Source organism: Lepidochelys olivacea (assembly GCF_965140295.1).
Source record: "Lepidochelys olivacea isolate rLepOli2 genome assembly, chromosome: 6".
NCBI lineage: Eukaryota > Metazoa > Chordata > Testudines > Cheloniidae > Lepidochelys > Lepidochelys olivacea.
In genome coordinates this window covers 9772511-9791743 of record NC_140416.1, presented here as the reverse complement: position 1 = coordinate 9791743, position 19233 = coordinate 9772511, and the positions used below count along the sequence as shown (strand labels likewise).

The window sequence follows — 19233 nt, the reverse complement described above, 5'->3', positions numbered from 1 at the left end:
TCCTCAAGGCACAGAAATCCAGAGGACAGTACAGCTGTGAAACAATCAGTCATGCTTGACCCTGTGCTTACTTACCATTTTGGGGCTCCCATAGGTTATGTGTGCTTGCTTTGGGATGGGCAAATTATGCTATTGTGTAGATTGTGCTCGCCCTTGAGTACGGGGGAATCATTGCTCTGTCTGGTGTGAACAATGCTGCCTCTGTTAAGTGTTGCATTTTGCCTTTACAGATGCAACCCTTGAGACCTCAGCCATCTGTGTTATCAATGGCTGAGAGGCTGCAAAGAATCAGGAAGAGGCCATGTAGAAGCAAAGAGGACATGCTGCATGAAGTCATGCAGCATTCAACTAATGAAAATAAAAAAGTGCAGAAGTGGCGGGAAAGTGAAAGGAGGGTCCACCAGCAGAATGCGGCTCGCCGGCACCAAAGCACAGAGTGGCTGATAAGCATCATGGAGAGCCAAGCGGATTCAATCCAGGTGCTCGTAGCCATGCAGGCGGAGCACTACCGTGCCCACTGCCCCCCGCAGTTCTTGTCCCAAAACTCTTTCCCTCTTGCCACCATGTCACTCCAAACCACTTTCCCCAACATCTGGGTTCTTACCACCACCCACTGCCTCCAACACCTGTAGCTTCACCACCCAGCCCTGAAAATTACAACCCTTACCCACAAAGAAAAGGAGTACTTGTGGCACCTTAGAGACTAACCAATTTAGTTGAGCATGAGCTTTCGTGAGCTACAGCTCACTTCATCAGACTCAACCCCCATCACCATGCAGTATAGCCATCCTGAAGTACAGCACGCATTGCACAGCACTCCAGACAGGACATACACAAATCTGTGATTGTACCATTCCCCACCCCATCCCCTTGCCCTTTGTGTTTCCCAAGCAGTTGTGCTGTGTTTCTTTTCAATAAATTTATTTTTTGGCTTTGAAAACATTCTTTATTATTGCATATCATAAACGAAACCTTAGCGCAGGAAAACAACAGGCACTGCAAGTCAGTGTATCATACATAGCAAACACAGATTCCCACTGCACTTCACTCCTGTGCAGGGCACCACACCAGACATTACTGTTTGCTTTCAACCTCAAATTGCTCCCTCAAGGCATCCCTAATCCTTGCAGCTCCGCCCTGGGCCCCTCTAATGGCCCTGCTCTCTGGCTGTTCAGATTCAGCCTCCAGGTGTTGAAATTATGAGTTCCATGCCTGAGTGAATCTTTCACCCTTCCCTTCACAAATATTATGGAGGGTACCACACGCGGCTATAACTGCGGGGATGCTGTTATTGGCCAGATCCAGCTTCCCATACAGAGAGTGCCGGCGACCCTTTAAATGGCCAAAAGCACACTCCAGAGTCATTCTGCACTGGCTCAGCCTGTTGTTGAACCACTCCTTGCTGCTGTCAAGGCTCCCTGTGTAGGATTTCATGAGGCACGGCATCAATGGGTAAGCGGGGTCTCCAGGATCACAATGGGCATTTCGACTTCCCCTATGGTGATCTTCTGGTCTGGGAAAAAAGTCCCAACTTGCAGCTTCCTGAACAGGCCAGTGTTAATAAAGATGCGTGTGTCATGCACCTTTCCAGGCCAGCCTGCATTAATGACAATGAAATGCCCACGGTGATCCATAAGCGCCTGGAGAACCATAGAGAAATAGCCCGTCCAATTAACATACTCGGAGGCTAGGTGGGCTGGTGCCAGAATTGGAATATGCGTCCCAATCTATCACCCCTCCACAGTTAGGGAAACCCATTTGTGCAAAGCCAGCCACAATGTCATGCACGTTACCCGGAATCACGGTTCTTCTGAGCAGGATGTGATTAACGGCCCCGCAAACTTGCATCAACACGATTCCAACGGTCAACTTCCCCACTCCAAATTGGTTAGCGACCAATCGGTAGCTGTCTGGAGTTGCCAGCTTCCCGATTGCAATAGCCACCCACTTCTCCACCATCAGGGTAGCTCTCAATCTCGTGTCCTTGCGCCGCAGGGTGAGGGCGAGCTTCTCCCATAGTCCCATGAAAGCGGCTTTTCTCATCTGAAAGTTCTGCAGCCACTGGTTGTCATCCCAGACTTGCATGACAATGTGATCCAACCACTCAGTGCTTGTTTCCCGAGCCCAAAAGCAGCGTTCCACGGTGGTGAGCATGTCCGGGAATGCCACAAGCAAACTCGTGTCGTTTGCGTCATTCGAGTCGATATCATCGTCGGAGTCCTCACTGTTACTTTGGATCTCAAGGAATAATTCAACTGCCAAATGTGATGTGCTGGTGAGACTCGTCAGCATATTCCTCAGCAGTTTGAGCTCCATTCCCGCAGACCGAAAGATAAGACAGAGCGCACAGTACAAAAAACATTGAAAGATGGCGCCAAATGTGGATGGAAGCACAGGGATTGCTGGGATGTGAAGCGATGCATCACGGGGCATTGGGACAGGACCCAGAATGCCCCGCACTCCCCACCCCCTTCCCACAAGCCACAGCGCCAGAATGGGAAGAGGTGCTCTGTGGGATAGCTGCCCACAATGCATCCCTCCAAATGCCACTGCAAGTGCCACAAATGTAGCCACACCAGTGCGCTTGCAGCTGTCAGTGTGGACAAACTGCAGCGCTTTTCCTACTGCACTGTACAAAGGCGGGTTTAACTCACAGCACTCTACATCTGCAAGTGTAGCCACACCCTAAATCATCCCAGCAAGGCTTTGTCAAGCCTGACCTTAAAACCTCTAAGGAAGGAGATTCCACCACCGCCCTAGGGAACCCATTCCAGTGTTTCACCACCCTCCTAGTGAGAAAGTTTTTCCTAATATCCAACCTAAACCTCCCCCACTGCAACTTGAGACCATTACTCCTTTTCCTGTCCTCTTCTACCACTGAGAATAGTTTAGAACCATTCTCTCTGGAACCACCTCTCAGGTAGTTGAAAGCAGCTATCAAATCCCCCCTCATTCTTCTCTTCTGCAGACTAAACAATCCCAGTTCCCTCAGCCTCTCCTCATAAGTCATGTGTTCCAGTCCCATAATCATTTTTGTTGCCCTCCGCTGGACTTTTTCCAATTTTTCCACATCCTTCTTGTAGTGTGGGACCCAAAACTGGACATAGTACTCCAGATGAGGCCTCACCAATGTCGAATAGAGGGGAACGATCACGTCCTTCGATCTGCTGGCAATGCCCCTACATATACATCCCAAAATGCCATTGGCTTTCTTGGCAACAAGGGCACACTGTTGACTCATATGCAGCTTCTCATCTAGTGTAACCCCTAGGTCCTTTTCTGCAGAACTGCTGCTGAGCCATTCGGTCCCTAGTCTCTAGCGGTGCATGGGATTCTTCCGTCCTAAGTGCAGGACTCTGCACTTGTCCTTGTTGAACCTCATCAGATTTCTTTTGGCCCAATCCTCTAATTTGTCTAGGGCCCTCTGTATCCTATCCCTACCCTCCAGCGTATCTACCTCTCCTCCCAGTTTAGTGTCATCTGCAAACTTGCTGAGGGTGTGTAACGATGCTGGTTCTGGTGGGACCCAACTGAAAGTGCCAATTCAGGACAAATTGCTTAAAGCAAGGCTGGGGTTTTTCCACGTCTAAGGCAAACCAAACCAGACAGACAGAGAGGACTTTGGTTTTACCTCACTGGCTAACCACAAGTCACACAAGCAATTCCCTTAGACGCTCCAGTTTCCCAGTATCACCATCAGTGTCACTTGTTATGGGGACAAATGGTTATGAAAACCAATATCCCCGTAAAAGAAAAAGGGTTCTCCCGATCCCAAAGGACCAAGCCCCAGACCCAGGTCAATATACAAATCAGATCTTACCCACAAATCACGCTGTTGCCAATCCTTTAGAATCTAAAATCTAAAGGTTTATTGATAAAGAGAAAAAGAAATAGATGAGAGCTAGAATTGGTTAAATGGAATCAATTACATACAGTAATGGCAAAGTTCTTGGTTCAGGCTTGTAGCAGTGATAGAATAAACTGCAGGTTCAAATCAAGTCTCTGGAGAACATCCACAGCTGGGATGGGTCTTTCCGTCCTTCGTTAAAAGCTTCAACGTAGCAAAGCTCCTCCAGAGGTAAGAAGCAGGATTGAAGACCAGATGGAGGAGCTGCAGCAGCTTTCTATAGTCTCTTGCCATGTGGTCTCTCTTTCTTTGTCCCAAAGACAAGCTGTCCATCACATGGCCTGGAAAAACCTCAGAGTTCTCTCCGTAGGCAGGTCCCTGCATACCTTGCTGAGTCGCAAGGCGTGTCTGCCTTCTCTCAATGGGTCACTTGTATAGCTGATGGTCCTTAATGGGCCATCAAGCAGGCTAGGCAGAGCTGACACCAACTTGTCTGGGGTGTCCCCCAGAAGCATAGCATAAGTTTGAAATACAGACAGTATAGAGCCAATATTCATAACTTCAACTATAAAAATGATACACATATACAGATAGCATAATCATAACCAGCAAACCATAACCTTGTCTTAGACACCTCATTTGACCCCCTTTATATAAGATTTGGTGCCACTACAGGACCTTGATTGCAACAATGATCTATATGGTCCCAGATTATGTCAATAACGTCACAGGGTGCAATCCACGCCATCCTCCAGATCATAAATGACCTCTTATTCAGGAACATCTTATTCAAATTGCCTCAGATATGGTTGCCTCACTCAATGGGGTGACCATATTTTCCAAAGGGAAAATGGGACACTACATGGGACTAGACCGAGCCCCTCCCAATGTGAGGCTGGGACTGGCATCATTGCTTGCTCGAGCCCTGCCTGTCCCCGCACCCAAGCCCTGACACCCTCCCTGTGTGGGGCTGGCATCACAGCTCGCCCCCCTCCCTCACATTCTTCCACACCCCACTTTTTGACAAAAGTGAGCATGTGTCCTGTTTGCTCTTGCCAACTGATCAAGTCGACAAGAGCAAATGGGACATATGCCCAATTTTGCCAAAAAAAAAAAAAAAAAAAGAGTTGGGATGGCAGGGACATGGCTTAAAAAAGGTTTCAAAGTAGCAGCCGTGTTAGCCCATCCGCAAAAAGAACAGGAGGACTTATGGCATAACAAATTTATTTGAGCATAAGCTTTCGTGAGCTACAGCTCACTTCATCAGATGCATTCAGTGGAAAATACAGTAGGGAGATTTATATATACAGAGAACATGAAACAATGGATGTTACCATACACACTGTAACGAGAGTGATCAGGTAAGGTGAGCTATTAACAGCAGGAGAGCAGGGGGAGGGGAGAACCTTTTGTACTGATAATCAAGGTGGGCCATTTCCAGCAGTTGACAAGAACATCTGAAAAACAGTGGTGGTGGAGGGGGGGGGAAATAAACATGGGGAAATAGTTTTACTTTGTGTAATGACCCATCCACTCCCAGTCTTTATTCAAGCCTAAGTTAATTGTATCCAGTTTGCAAATTAATTCCAATTCAGCAGTCTCTCGTTAGAGTCTGTTTTTGAAGTTTTTGTTGTTGAAGAATTGCAACTTTTAGGTCTGTAATCGAGTGACCAAAGAGATTGAAGTGTTCTCCGATTGGTTTTTGAATGTTAGGCTTGAATAAAGACTGGGAGTGGATGGGTCATTACACAAATAAAACTATTTCCCCGTATTTATTCCCCACCCCCACTCCACCCCTCAATGTTTCTCAGATGTTCTTGTCAACTGCTGGAAATGGCCCACCTTGATTATCACTACAAATGCCCCCCCCCACCCCACCCTCCCGCTCTCCTGCTGGTAATAGCTCACCTTACCTGATCACCCTCCTTACAGTGTGTATGGTAACACCCATTGTTTCATGTTCTCTGTGTATATAAATCTCCCCACTGTATTTTCCACTGAATGCATCCGATGAAGTGAGCTGTAGCTCACGAAAGCTTATGCTCAAATAAATTTGTTAGTCTCTAAGGTGCCACAAATACTCTTTTTCTTTTGGCTTAAAAAAGGGACTATCCTGGCCAAAACGTTACGTGTGGTCACCCTATCACTCCCCCTACTTCATACCCCCAGGAGGCAGCCCAAGTAAGCATGGGGATTTCAGAGCACTTAGAAGAATTGGTTTTAAATAGAAGCCTACTCAATTTTAACTGTAGCTGACCTGGCACTCAGTTGTAAAATTGTATGAAATTAATCAGCAGCAGCTGCTTTGCTATCTCCAGATCCCCAGCATGGGACAATCCTGAAAGTACAGGTGGCTCTGAGCTGTGTGACGGGGCCCATAGATCTCGGTGTGATGGTATCTGCTGAAGGAGAGCACTCATTGAGACGATACAGCCTGGGACAATAGCTCCATTCATCTCAGTGGGTATTCTCAGCCCCTCTCCCCTGGTCAGGGCTCGGGAGCTTGTGTTTTGCACCAAGTCTTCTTGTTCTTAGTTCCTCACCCCGATCCAGTGGTGTGGTTTTGGTGCATGCTCCTGGGAGGGCTGCACTCTGCTCCCTGCCAGAGGCATAGGGCTTCCCTGGATGCCAGCTCACATGTGGGGCAAGAAAAGGAAGTCAGATAACACCTAGAGAGGAAGGGTCCCCTAGATCCCAGCATACCTGAGGGGAGGCAAGTAGAGCGGTTAGACGCCCCTGTAAAAGAGCAGGGACTCCCGATCCTGGCAGACACAGGGGCAAGGAGATGGGCTCAGACACCCCCAGAGCAACAGACCCCCTCCAGATCTCAGGGCACATATGGGAGGGGAGAATATGAGTGTGACTGACACCCGCTCAGCCTCCCTCCTACCACCTTATATCCTGTCCCAATATCCCACTCCCTCACCTGAAATCTCCTAACGACTCAGATCTCCCCATAGTCCCCCTCCCTTTCCTGCAGCCCCAATCCCCTCTACCCCTATTTCTCCCTGCCTCCTAATTCCCCCTCCCAGCAAACATTTACATATGGCATTTATTTATTTGTTACTAGTTTAAGCGCCTTCTGAACCTTCTGCTATCCTGCAATTACATTTCCCTCACAGCCCCAAATAATAAGATAAAAACCCCTTTGGCAGAGTCAGGTTGTAGCAGCAAGAATGGTTTGTTCTCAGACTTCTCTCAAGGGTTGGATATGAACTTACAGCCATTCAGCCACATTGATACTGGCCTGTGAGCTGTGGCTGACATTCAGCTTTATTGGATGGGAGATTGTTACAGTTGCTAGGATGTCTACAAGTTAAGGAATGGGGCAGCAAAGGGGAGCTGGACTGCAGGGTGCTACGTTGATAGGACTGAGTGTAAGTTCCACCCAGGGAGGCTGGTTATGGAACTGCGGTGGCTTGCCCCATGAGTAGGGCCCTACCAAATTCACGGCTGTGAAAAATGCATTACCGATCATGAAATCTGGTCTACCCCAGGAAATCTGGCTATTGTAGGGGGGTTGCAGGATTGTTACCCATAGTCCTCCGCAGCTGCTGGTGACAGTGCTTCTTTAGAAGCAGGGGAGCTGGAAAGTGACGGCTGCAGGCCAGGAGCCCAGCTCTTAAGGCAGCGATGCCGCCAGCAGCAGCCCAGAAGTGAGGGTTCATGGTGTGGTATTTCCACCTGCACTTCTGCGCCGCCACCAGCAGCAGCTTCCTGCAGCCAGGGGAGGCTCTGGAGGTTGGAGTGTAGAGCCCAGCGCACAGGAGGAGCCCTCGGCTGGGGTGCCCTAGACCTGTAAAATCAGGATGGTAAATACCTTACAGGGTAATTAGATTCAAAACACAGAGAATCCCTCTAGGCAAAACCTTAAGTTACAAAAAGACACAAACAGGAATATCCATTCCATTCAGCACAGCTTATTTTCTCAGCCATTTAAAGAAATCAGAATCTAACACATATCTAGCTAGATTACTTACTAAGTTCTAAGACTCTATTCCTGTTCTGTCCCTGGCAAAAGCATCACACAGACAGACCCAGACCCCTTGTTTCTCCCTCCCTCCAGCTTTGAAAGTATCTTGTCTCCTCATTGGTCATTGTGGTCAGGTGCCAGCGAGGTTATCCTAGCTTCCTAACCCTTTACAGGTAAAAGGGTTTTTCCTCTGGCCAGGAGGGATTTTAAAGATGTTTACCCTTCCCTTTATATTTATTACAAGGACACTAAAAAAAAACAACCCAAGGTTGGTCTGTGCTCACCTTGTTTATTCTCAAGTCTCCCCAAGAAAGGGGGTATAGGGGGATATTGGGAGGAGTAGGAACTCCAAGTGGTCCTTTCCCTGAGTTTGTCTAAATCACTTGATGGTGGCAGTGTTACCTAATCCAAGGTACAAGGGAGAATTTGTGCCTTGGGGAGTTTTTAACCTAAACTGGTAGAAATAAGCTTAGGGGGGTCTTTCATGCAGGTCCCCACGTCTGTATCCTAGAGTTCAGAGTGGGGAGGGAACCCTGACAGTGTGACTGACACCCGCTTAGCCTCCTTCCCACCATCACATCACCTGAACCCCCTAGCCCCTCTGATCTCCTCATAATTCCCCTCCCTTTGCTGCAGCTCCAATCCCCTCTATCCTATTCCCCCCGCCTTCTAATTCCCCCTTCCAGAAAACTTTCACATATGACATTTATGTTACTAGTTTAAGCACCTTCTGAGTCTTCTGCCATCCTGCAATTACATTTCCCCCAGGCCCCCAAATAATATGATTTAAAAACCCCTTTGGCAGTCAGGTTGTAGCAGCAAGAATGGTTTGTTCTCAGACTTATCCCGAGGGTTGCATATGAATTTACAGCCACTCAACCACATTGATACTGGCCTGTGAGCTGTGGCTGACATACAGCTTTATTGGATGGGAGATTGTTACAGTTGCTAGGATGCCTACAAGCTAAGGAAGGGAGCAGCAGAGGGGAGCTGGACTGCAGGGTGCTACGTTTATAGGACTTAGGGCAGGGGTGGCCAACCTGGGGCTCCAGAGCCACATGTGGCTCTTCAGAAGTTAATATGCGGCTCATTTTATAGGCACCAACTTTGGGGCTGGAGCTACAGACATCAACTTTCCAATGTGCCGGGGGATGCTCACTGCTCAACCCCTGGCTCTGCCACAGGCCCTGCCCCCACTCCACCCCTTCCCGCCCCCTCCCCGAGCCTGCCATGCCCTCGCTCCTCCCCCTCTGAGCCTCCTGCATGCCACAAAACAGCTGATCAGGAGGTGTGGGGAGGCAGGGGGAGGTGCTGATTGGCAGAGCTGCTGGTGGGCAGGAGGTGCTGGGAGCCATGGGGTGGGGGGAGCTGATGGGGGTTCTGCTGATGTATTACTGTAGCTCTTTGTACTTTGGCAAATTCTGGCTCCTTCTCAGGCTTAGATTGGCCACCTCTGACTTAGGGTAAGTTACACCCAAGGAGGCTGTGAAAAATGCATTAGACTGTGAAATCTGGGCTACCCCAGAGAATCTGGCTATTGTAGGGGGGTCGTGGGATTTCCATCCTTAGTTTTATGCAGCTGCTGGTGGCAGTGCTGCCTTACGAGCTGGGCGACTGGAGAGCAGTGGCTGCAGGCCAGGAGCCCAGCTCTTAAGGCAGCGATGCCGCCAGCAGCAGCCCAGAAGTGAGGGTTCATGGTGTGGTATTGCCCCCCGCACGTCTGCGCCGCCGCCAGCAGCAGCTTCCTGCAGCCAGGGGAGGCTCTGGAGGTTGGAGCCCAGCGCACAGGAGGAGCCCTCGGCTGGGGTGCCCTAGACCTGCCCCATCCCAGCTCCAGTCCTAGCACTCGGTGGTTAAAGGGGCCTTGGGCTGGCTGTGATTGTGCCACAGCACCCTGGGGGTTGTCCACCCATAAGGTTGGACCTGCCCCCCCCAAAGTGACAGCCCCCCCATACTGTGTCACCCTTACTTCTGCACTGCTGGTGGCGGCAGCACTGCCTTCAGAGCTGGGCTCCCAGCCGCAGCCACTGCTCTTGGGCCGTCCAGCTCTGAAGGCATCGCCGCTGCTGGCAGCACTGCGGCAGTAAGGGTGGCATGATACGGTATTGCCATTCTTACTTCTGCGCTGCTGCTGCTGCTGCTGCTGGCGGTGTCACAAATGTAAGGGTGGCCACCCTCACCTGAGTGCTGCTGCTGGCGGCGGTGCTCCCTTCAGAGCTGGGTTCCCAGCCATCAGCCGCGGAGCTTCCTGACGCCAGGGGAGGGTCCTGGAGGTGGGTCCGACTCAGCCCAGGGAGTGGCCCATGCAGGGGAGAAAGAAGACTTGTCCCTCCCCATCCTGACTGGGACTAGCAGCTGGAGCTCAGTACATGGTAGGAGCCCACAGCCCTGTCCCTCCCTGTCTCTGGTCCCAGCACTCAGAGGCTGAAGGGGCTTTGGGATGGCTAAATGTAGCGGAGGGCATGGCACCTCCCTGACCAACCTGGGTTATTGCCCACCCCTAAGACCAGCCCTTCCTGTCCCAAAAAAGTGATGGCCCCTCTCCTACTATGCCACCCTCACTTCTGTGCTGCTGCTGGTGGCAACACTGCCTTCAGAGTTGGGCTCCCGGCCAGCAGCTGCTGCTCTCTGGCCACCCAGCTCTGAAGGCAGTGCCGCTGCCAGCAGCTGCTCAAAACTAAGGGTAGCAATGCTGTAACCCCTGCCCCCCACCCCCAGAATGGCCTGGCAACTTGGCCCCCCAGCTGCATTTTTGGTTGGGAACCCCCACGATTTCAACATGGTGAAATTTCAGATCCAAATGTCTGGAACTGTGAAATTTATTATTTTTAAAATCCTGTGATATTGACCAAAACGGGCTGTGAATTTGGTAGGGCCCAACCCCTGAGGCTGGTATGTGCTATGTTATGAAGAGGCACTGGAGAGATGGGAGATGTTTCTAGTTCCATGGGGCCCAATTCAGAGCCCTGGATTTTCCTGGCCACCCTGTTGGCCCTCAGCTCTGCCCCACAGGGGCTTCTGGGGAAGGGGACTTAGGTAGGAGGTGGTGGCTGGTGCTGGGTCAGGACACTCAGCTGGGAGCCATCACTGGCTCTGGGGTGTGGATAATGATGGCACAGGCTGGGCTGGTGCTGGAAGCCCTGGCTCTCCTGCAGTCTCTGCATGGGGAGGTTGTCCAGGGCTACGTGGTCAAAGATGGAGCAGCCTTGTGGATGCGTCCACTTGGCTGTCATGGTGCTGAGCACCCGCATGTAGCAGTGCCTACGGTGCTGGGGCAGGGTGTAGCCATGCGCCATGGCACCAAAGGGGTCCATGAGGCTCCAGCTGACTGGGTGATCGGTGGCATCCAGGAGGCAGAAGCTGGGGAAGTGGTGAATCAGGTTGGCCAAGTACTGCCAGCTCTGCTCAGTCCCTCCATGGGGCCACGTCTTGTTCCTCAGGTTGCTGAGGCTCTCGTCCCTGGACGTCTCCCACATGGCAGAGTCCAGCCTGGGGAGCACAGACGGTCAAGGTAGAGCCAAGGGGAGGGAGGGACAGACTGGCTCAGGGTGGGGAATGGGACACAAAGCTTTTCCCCACAGTGGGGTGCCAGCTCAGATCTGGCCCTGGGGCTAGGGAACTGGCTGGCTCAGGGAAGTTGAGAGCATGGGGCCTTTCCCCACTAATGCAGATGGGAGCAGCACTGTCATGTCCCTGCTCAGCGGGTCTGGGAGGGAGTGTCTCCTTCAGGGAAGCTTTCCCCATTCCCAGAGCATCCCCAGGAGGCAGACTCTTCGCTGAGGGCCTGAGTGAGCCACTGATGACTGGATGGGCATTGGGGAGGGAAGACGCTCCTTCCCCGCAGGGGCCCTTGTGGCTGGTAGAACCATTTCATAGGGCAGGTGGATGTCCGTGCTCTTCTTGGGTTGCTTGCCAGGGTGCAGGTCTCCAGGAGTGTGGGTCGGGCAGCTGTTGTGCAGTAGCATCATTTGCTATGGAGCAAGTGACGCCATTGCTCGTCTAGACCTTGGCTTGCCCTCCTCCCATGGGTCTATCTGTTCCACTTTTTGCCCCATCTGCCTTTTCAGGGTACAGGATAGTCTGTAATGTTCAAACACCGCTTTGCTCTTCCTGCCCCCTGAGTTTTCTAAAATAACACCTCTGGTGTTGGGTAAGCAGGATCCCCCCGCCCCCGCCACCATGCATGTGCACACACACACACACACACAGATCCTGAGCTGCCCAGTGTCTGTGGGGTTCCTGAGCAGCTAGAGAGCAGGCCACAGGGGCAGTGCCAATCCATGGGCTTTCCAGTGAAGCTGTCCCACCCCATCTGTCCACTCCCCAGCAGACACTGACTGGATTTCAGGCATAGTGCTGAATGTAGGTGAAATAATTGGATGCCTACAGCTGCACCCCCTTGGCCTCGGCGGTGTCCCTCAAGGACTCATACACCCATCCTGGAGCCTTGCAGGGGGCAGCGACAGGCCCTGAGCAGTGGGAGCACTGAATGAAGAACGTGGCTGTGGGGGGCCCAGCCTGGCATGTGGGGAGGAGAGGAGCTCAAGCCAATCCACCAGCACACAGGTCTCGTGAAAGGGGACCTGCATCAAGTGAGCCAATCCCAGCCCAGTGTCCTGAGCCCATTGAGCACATGGGAACAGCCTGAGAAGCCTGTGGGTTCTGGCAGTGTTGGGGGTCTGCTGGGATTTGGCCCCAGAGGGTGAGGGGGACAAGCAGTGGCTGTGGCGCTCAGGATGAGATAGCCCCAGAGGTTACCATGGATGCGGAAGGCCTGGCCCCAGCTGATGCTGCCTGTGCTGCCCAGCAGGGCCTGGTAGGCGACCAGGTCCTGGTGAAATGTCGCATTCATGTTGGTGTAGAAATCAGTCATCCAATGCCACCTGCTGGGGGAGACGTGGAACCCGTATTGAGTGACTGTTCTGCCTGCCCCCCCCCACTGAGCCAACCTGACCTCTAGAGGGGAAAGGCCCCAAATCCCAATCCCTCCCCCCCAAGCCAATCTGGCCCCCACCCTGGAGCTCCCTAGAGGAGAAACACCCTGGATCCCAATCCCTGCCCTCCCCCCGCAAGCCAGCCAGGCCCCCTCCCTGGGGCCAGATCAGAGCCAGCTCCCCCTCCAGGGGAAAGGCCCTGTGTCCCATTCGCCACCCCATTGAGTCAGCCATTCCCCTAGGTGTAGCACAGTGGCTGAGGGGCAGCATCTCTCCGCGTGGCCAGGTGAGGATGGTTTTAACTCAGGCCATGAATCCACTGACCAGAACCTCGTGCCCAGCTAGGTTCCCACGGTTTATGTTTATCACGGCACCGTAAACCTGCCAGAGATGGGGGAGGGTGTGTCAGAGCAATTCCAGCTCTCACAGCTCTGTCACGAGCCTCCCAATTTTTAGTAGGGGTTTCAAGTGTCTCGTGATCTTCTGCACCTTGGTAGAGATTTTTGCCCTTTTCCAAAATGGCCACTCTCTGCTGTCTGCCAGTAGGGCTGACACCACAGGCTGCCTTTAGTCAAGATGGTTGCATGTGATGAAGTGGGTATTTTTTTGGTGCCCCAGTTTCCTTCATGCGTTGCCTGGCTATCCAGTGGGGAGAAGGAACTATGTTTGGTGCCAGGGCAGCCTAAGGCCATGTCTACACTATAAAAGTACTCTGATTTTACAGAAGTCGATTTTTGGGAACAGACTGTATAAAGTCGAGTGCATGCATCCACACTAAGCACATTAATTCGGCAATGTATGTTCACAGTACCGTGGCAAGCATCGACATTCTGAGCAGTGCATTGTGGATAGCCATCCCACAGTTCCCACAGTCCCCGCTGCCTATTGGAATTCTGGGCTAAGCTCCCAATGCCTGTTGGGGCCAAAAATTTGTCGTGAGTGGTTATGGGTAAATGTCGTCAGTCAACCCATCCTTCCTCCATGAAAGCAACAGCAGACAATCATTTTACACCCTTTTCCCTGGATTACCTGAGCAGACGCCATAGCACATCAAGCATGGAGCCTGTTCGGCTCACTGCAGCAGTTATGACCATTGTAAACACCTCGTGCATTATTGTGTAGTTTATGCAGAACCAGCACCTGAAAAACCAGGCAAGGAGGCGACGGCAGCGCGGTGATAAGGACATGAACACAGATTTCTCTAAAACTGCGTTCCCCAGCAGTTTGGAGATCATGGTGTTACTGGGGCAGGCTCATGCCGTGGAATGCTGATTCTGGGCCTGGGAAACAAGCAGAGTATTGGGATCACATAGTGTTGCAGGTTTGGGATGATTCCCAGTGGCTGTGAAACTTTTGCATGCATAAGGGCACTTTCATTGAACTTTGTGACTTGCTTTCCCCTGCCCTGAAGCGCAAGAATACCCAGATGAGAGCAGCCCTCACAGTTCACAAGCAAGTGGCAATAGCCCTGTGGAAGCTTGCAACGCCAGTCAGTCTGTAATCAATTTGGAGTGGGCAAATCTACTGTGGGGGTTGCAGTGATGCAAGTAGCCAACGCAATCATTGAGCTGCCGCTACCAAAGGTAGTGACCCTGGGAAATGTGCAGGTCATAGCGGATGGCTTTGCTGCAATGGGATTCCCCAACTGTGGTGGGGCTATAGATGGAACACATTTCCCTATCTTGGGACTGGACAACCAGGGCAGCCAGTACATAAACCGCAAGGGGTACTTTTCAATAGTGCTGCAAGCACTGGTGGATCACAAGGGACGTTTCACCAACATCAACGTGGGATGGCCGGGAAAGGTTCATGACACTTATGTCTTCAGGAACTCTGGTCTGTTTAAATGGCTGCAGGAAGGGATTTACTTCCCAGACCAGAAAATAACCATTGGGGATGTTGAAATGCCTACAGTTCTCCTTGGGGACCCAGCCTACCCCTTAATGCCCTGGCTCATGAAGCCGTACACAGGCAGCCTGGAGCTGTTCAACTATAGGCTGAGCAAGTGCAGAATGGTGGTAGAGTGTGAACATTTAAAGGGTCGCTGGCGCAGTTTACTGACTCACTCAGACCTCAGCGAAACCAATATTCCCATTATTATTGCTGCTTGCTGTGTGCTCCACAATCTCTGTGAGAGTAAGGGGGAGACATTTCTGGTGGGGTGGGAGGTTGATGCAAATTGTCTGGCCACTGAATACACGCAGCCAGACACCAGGGCGGTTAGAATAGCAAAGTAGGAAGTGCTGCGCATCAGAGAAGCTTTGAAAACCAGTTTCATGACTGGCCAGGCTACTGCGTGACACTTCTGTTTGTTTCTCCTTGATGAAAACCCACCCCCTTGGTTACCTCTAAATTCCCTGTAAGCCACCCACCCTCCCCCCTTCGATCACAGCTTGCTTGCAAAGGAAATAAAGTCTCTATCATTTAAAAAACATGTATTCTTTATTAATTGATTATTAAAATAGGGAGATAACTCACAAGGTAGCCTGGGTGGGGTGTGGGAGGAGGGTAGAAGGGAAGGAAAAGGCCACTTTAAAACTTCTTGAATGACATCCTTCTGTTGCCTGGGCTGTCCACTGGGATGGAGTGATTGGGTGCCCGGAGCCTCCCCCACCCCGTGTTCTTGGGCATCTGGATGAGGAGGTTATGGAACTTGGGGAGAAGGGAAGGTGGTTAAACAGGGGCTGCAGCGGCAGTCTGTGATCCTGCTGCCATTCATGAACCTCCACCAGAAGCCAGAGCATGTCCGTTTGATCCCGCAGTAGCCCCAGTGTTGCCTCATGCCGCCTCTGATCTTCCTGCCACCACCTCTCCTCACGTTCATCGGCCACTTTCTGTACTCTGCTATTGTGTCCCTCCACACAGTCTGCTGAGCTCTGTCAGTGCCGGACTACTGCATGAGCTCAGAGAACATGTCATCGCGCGTGCGTTTTTTTTGCCAGCTTATCTGAGATAGCCTTTGGGATGGAGGAGGGAGGCTTGAAACATTTGCAGCTGCTGGAGGAAAAAAGGGAGTGAAGTATTTAAAAAGATACATTTTACAGAACAATGGCTATACTCTTTCACGGCGAACAACACTATTCACATTACATAGCACATGTGAATTTGGTACAAGGTCTCATTTTGCATCTTATATTGAATGCCTGCGGCTTTGGTGTTAGAGATCACACACGCAGTGCCGGGCAACAAAATTCGGCTTGCAGGCGGCCATGGTAAGCCATAGTCTTTCGGCTTCTGCAACCTTCATAACAGCAGCGCCCTCCTCTCCCCTACCAAGCAAAGCACATTGAGTTGGCCATTTAGTGCTGCAGTTTTCCTGTTAATGTGCAGCAGCAAAAACCAAACTAACCCCCCCCATCCAATTCTCTGGGATGATTGCTTTACCCCTCACACCACCGCGTGGCTGGTATCAGGGAAGATCCCTGCTAGCCAAACGCGAACAGCTCAGCACCAATGGCCTCCCCCCCACACCGCGTGGCCAACTGCAGGGAACATTTCTGTTCAGCCACAGGCAAACAGCCCAGTAGGAACGGGCACCTCTGAATGGCCCCTTAATTAAATTCCCCTATTTCAACCAGGTTACCATGAACGATATCACTCTCCTGAGGATAACACAGAGAGATAAAGAACGGATGTTGCTTGAATGCCAGCAAACACCGGGACCATACGCTACCAGGCTTTGTCATGCAATGATACCAGCTTACTTGCTACTAGCATGGCGTGATAAAGTGTCCTACCATGAAGGACAGAATAAGGCTGCTCTCCCCAGAAACCTTATGCAAAGGCTTTTAGAGTACCTCCAGGGAGGTACTCTAAAAACCCAAGAGGATTTCCGCTCCATCCCCAGACATAGACTTATAGAATCATAGAATCATAGAATATCAGGGTTGGAAGGGACCTCAGGAGGTCATCTAGTCCAACCCCCTGCTCAAAGCAGGACAATCCCCGACTAAATCATCCCAGCCAGGGCTTTGTCAAGCCTGACCTTAAAAACCTCTAAGGGGCTGGTGATGCGCCCCCCCCCTCCAATATATTTGAGGCCTGGAGCCATGAAGGGAGGCAGAGCTACCCAGCTCCCTGACTGGCTGCCATGGCGGAGCTTGCTGGCTACGTTGAGTGAGCAGCAGAAATTTGCTGGGTTTGACTTTGGGAGACAGGAGATGCGAGTGGAAAGGGGGCGGCTGGGAGAGCAGCCAGCACCTGGTGGGAGGAGCCTGTCCCCCCAGCTAGCCCTTGACCCAGAGATTGGGGATTTCCCCCAGCCAGCCCAATCTCCACCCCATCACCTTGGGGAGAGAGAACTTTCTGCTCTGCTCCCATCCCCATGCCAGGAAGTGGCAAGTGGGAAAAAAGATGGGTCCATGTCACTGGCAATGTATTGGGCAGGGCCCTCCATAGTGTCCCCTCCAGCAGCCGCAGCTTGGAGGAGCAGCTCAGGATCAGCATCTCTGGTGGGGATGGGCCCTCGGCAAATTCCAGCCAGGATGGTACGGGATGCCCTGTGTGAGAGAGACCTATCAGTTCCTGTGACCTTCCCCCCTACACTCCCTCTGCACACACCTTCCCGGTGACACAAGGGATGTCTGCAACATTCCAGCCCTGCCAAAATAACAAATGCTGTGGTTAGACCCTACAATAACAAACCAGTCTGGTTACAACACCTGTGCCCACCAGAGACCTCAATAACAAACCCAACGTGTATACATGTTGTTCGTGCTATGGCACCAATGGCTGTATTCTCAGTGTAGCATTTCCTGTGGATTTTCCTCTCCCGCTAAGTATCAGCATTTCCTTGCAGTTTTGATGAGAATTTGCACAATTGGTGCTTAGATATTCCCAGAGCACAAGGAGTTGCAGGTCAGGACCTCAACTAAGTCTAATTTCTCTTGTGAGGGGCAACAAATCTTCACAACACGTTTTCCCCACAATTTGCTAAGCTGTGTTTGTGAGTCAAGATCCTACAATAACAAACTAGTCTGGGTGCAGCCTCTGTGATCACTACAGACCCTACAGTAACAATCTCTGTTTGTGGCCCCAGCTATGCCAGGGCTGGCATGTACAGGGCGAAGGCGGTCCCAGTAGCTCCCACATACCTGGGCAGTCTCTGCTGGGATAATGGGCATCCCCAGAGAAGTTGGAGGGACGTGGTGCCCTTGGGGCAGTGAGGTCCCTGGCTGGTAGCAGCTAGTCCTGTCCCCGGGTCTCTCCCTTGTAGGCAGCTCCAGCCTCTTATCCCTGAGCGAATGAGCCATTAACAGAATCTGTGCCTGGCCAGGAGCTGGGAGAGCCACATCCCTGCAGTTGCAAGGCATGATCGAGCTCCTTCTGTGGGCAGGGAGGGGTGAGAGCATTGGGGTAAGCGGAGTGGGACTAACACACACAGGGCAATACACACCAGGATATGCCAGTCCCAGCCTCTGCCAGCAGGGGGCGCTGTAGGGAACAGGACAGGAGCCCTCCATTTCTGTTTCAGCTGCTGAAGCATTCTGTTGTCACACAGGATGACATGAAGCTGCTTCCAAGCAGAGTGCCCTGGAACATCCCTCTGTGGTGAAAGTATTTGTGGACTCCCAGCATCCTGCAGACAGGCCTGAGCCAGCAAAGAATAAACACCAACTCGGCTTGAGCATAGGCAGCTAGGGAACTCATGCCCCAAACACAGAAAAACATTCTATTCCCAGCTTTGCTTCTAACCTACCATGTGACTGTGGACATGTCCCTGGTCTCCTTCTACTTCAGTTTCTCCACGCACCCTGTGTCTGGCTTGTATATCTCCAATGTGACTGCTTTAGGGTGGGGAGTGTCCCTCCTCCCTGGAGGGGGAGAACTGGGACCTTTGCACTGAGATGGATAAATCAAGGGTATACAAGGTGAGTGAGCTAGTATCTTTGATTGAACAACTTCTGTTGGGGAGACAAGCTTGCAAGCGCCACGGAGCTCTTCTTCCGATCTGGGAAAGGTCCACAGAGCATCCCAGGCACATACAGGGTGGAGTGAGCACATTGCAAGCGACCGGTCACGGTAAAGTTGGCAGTTAACAGGTCTGCAGGACACAGGAGGCTTGGTAGTTTCCAGATTGTTGTAATGAGCCATAAATCCAGTGTCTCTGTTCAGTCCATGAGTCTCCGTGTCTAGCAGCATTATGACTCTAAGCTCCCAGGCTTGCCTTCGGAAGGCATCGTGCAGGTTTCCTTTGAGGACGAGGACTGAGAGGCCAGATATGGAGTTTCAGAGTAACAGCCGTGTTAGTCTGTATTCGCAAAAAGAAAAGGAGTACTTGTGGCACCTTAGAGACTAACCAATTTATTTGAGCATGAGCTTTCATGAGCTACAGCTCACTTCATCAGATGCATCGGGATTTGAATGGTACAATTTAGATAGGGGCAGACTTGGCGCTACCAAGAGGGCAAAGGGGACATTTCTCCCACCCTCCAATTATCTTCAGGGAGCCTCACCTGCAAAGACAAATACAGGCCAAC

The 19233-nt window shown here is 51.5% G+C and overlaps 1 pseudogene across 1 annotated transcript; it reads right to left on the bottom strand.

Annotated features, from left to right (window-relative positions):
* Positions 1-10852: 10852 nt before the first annotated feature.
* Positions 10853-17200, bottom strand: LOC311522729 (glycine N-acyltransferase-like protein 3; annotated as a pseudogene). Its single transcript has 5 exons — positions 17123-17200; positions 13079-13135; positions 12579-12651; positions 12178-12289; positions 10853-11309 (listed from the first exon to the last, which is right to left on the bottom strand). The product of its transcript is annotated as a glycine N-acyltransferase-like protein 3 (transcript).
* Between the last annotated feature and the right edge of the window lie 2033 nt (positions 17201-19233).